The sequence below is a fragment of the Echinops telfairi genome, unplaced genomic scaffold, assembly GCF_000313985.2.
Source record: "Echinops telfairi isolate 266 unplaced genomic scaffold, ASM31398v2 ScPeMD7_17;HRSCAF=63, whole genome shotgun sequence".
Classification (NCBI taxonomy): Eukaryota; Metazoa; Chordata; class Mammalia; order Afrosoricida; family Tenrecidae; genus Echinops; species Echinops telfairi.
The window spans coordinates 9,826,892-9,828,739 of record NW_022103914.1 but is presented as its reverse complement, the minus strand read 5'-3'; positions in this window follow the sequence as shown (position 1 = coordinate 9,828,739).

Genomic DNA, 1,848 nt, shown 5'->3' with positions numbered 1-1,848 from the left:
GTTGGTTTTTCAGATATGAGTCATTTTTAATTCTTTGGAATAAGGAGCCTCTGTCCCCATCTCTCACAGCGAAAGTATTGAATTTTGAATACATATTCTAACTGTATCCCAGTCTCTTTAATGGGCATGAATTTGCTATTATCCTAAAATAAAGTGACCCCTTACTTCTCTGAATGCCACTGTCACTCACCCGCCCTTCACAACTAAAGGAAAGGGTGTTAATTAGAAACACTGTAACGATTATAGGAAAATTGTCACTGTATTAATTTTTTGGCATTATAATTGGGGGGGGGGGCAGGAGGAAGAACAAATGCCAAGTGCCTGCTGTGCTATTAAATGCTATCAATTTCAATGTTAATCCCTTGATGACGACAATAATTGCTTTTGTTTTTACAGTGCTTTTCTCTCTTTATAAGCCTTTCACACCTTTCATCCACGTGATAAGAACATTTTGAAAGTAGAACACTATAGACTCATTGTTCTTTCAAATGATTGAATAAGCTGTTCTTGGGGGAAAATTATGGAGTTACAAGATAGAAACAATTTCTAAGCACATTATACTCTGGCAATTTCCATGGAGCTTTCGTCATGGGTGGCATTGAGCCCAAAGAAAGAAGCTGTGGCCTGTGAAATAACATTGATGCGGCAATGGCTTTGGAGAGCAAACTTCCCAACCCCCATTACAGCATTAAATGGGCTTATTTTATAGAGAGAATGGTACAAGCAAAAGCCACTCATTTAATTAGCACTATAGATTCCCAGAAGGGAGGCTTGCCTTTGGTCTCTTCAAGAAATACACGGAGTACTAAAATCCACTTATAATAATGATTAAAACAGGCTGCCTTAGTGATTTCAACCTTTTTGAATGGAAACTTTAAAAATACAGATTATTTTACACTCATGGAAAATAGTTTCTGTTTTATTATTTGGTGACTGGCATAATTGTGAAAACCACAAGTTTTTAATAAATTCACCATGCAATTGTTTATGTTAATTTACCTTTAAGTATGCACATCATCTTCTACAATATATTTTAGGTATAAGTACCTGGGTCTTTATCAGGCATATTTAGTACATAGTTTCTTATACTTTCGAAATCCTCAGGGGCTCTCAATTTACCAACTCCAGATCTCTATCATTTAACATATCGTTTCTATCCATGAACTTACGTATGCTACAGCTTTGGAAAGCACTTCTCCAAACATAACATGATAATTCGGCACAGTGGACATTTGAATCAAACTTGCTGTAGAGGAACTGGAAGTGTACTGACATATGCACAAGAAATGATAGTGCTTTGTAGAAAGTGCTGCCAAAATGCTTACTTTCAGACAGAGGGAGAACTAGATCCCCTGGGTCATCTCTTACCTGCCAAATCACAGTAATAGTATCAGTTTTAAAAGTCAAACAGGGCTCAGGAGAGAGTAACAAAGCCAAGCCTTCAAAAGGGAACCACTAAGTAATCTTTCCAACTAAATTGAGGCTCTCCTAGTGAAAAGGGATTCCCAACCCCAAACCACTGCCACTGAGTCAATCTAACTCATAGGAACCCTTTATTGAGTTTCCGTGTCTATAAATCATTATGGAGGCAAATAGCTTCATCTTTCTCCTGAGGAGGGACTTATGGGATTGCATTGCCAGCTTTTGGTTAATAGTCAGATGCTTATACCACTGTGATACCAGGGCTCTTTATGAAGGAAAAAACTAGCCAATAATTTATTTTAAAGTGAGCTTACATTTATTATGAGCTCGTACATCTAGGGGGGGAAACAGAAAATCTTTCTGCATGAATTCATATTTAGCCTAAGACTCCTACAAATAAAATGTCAAACTTGTCATCAAAACCAT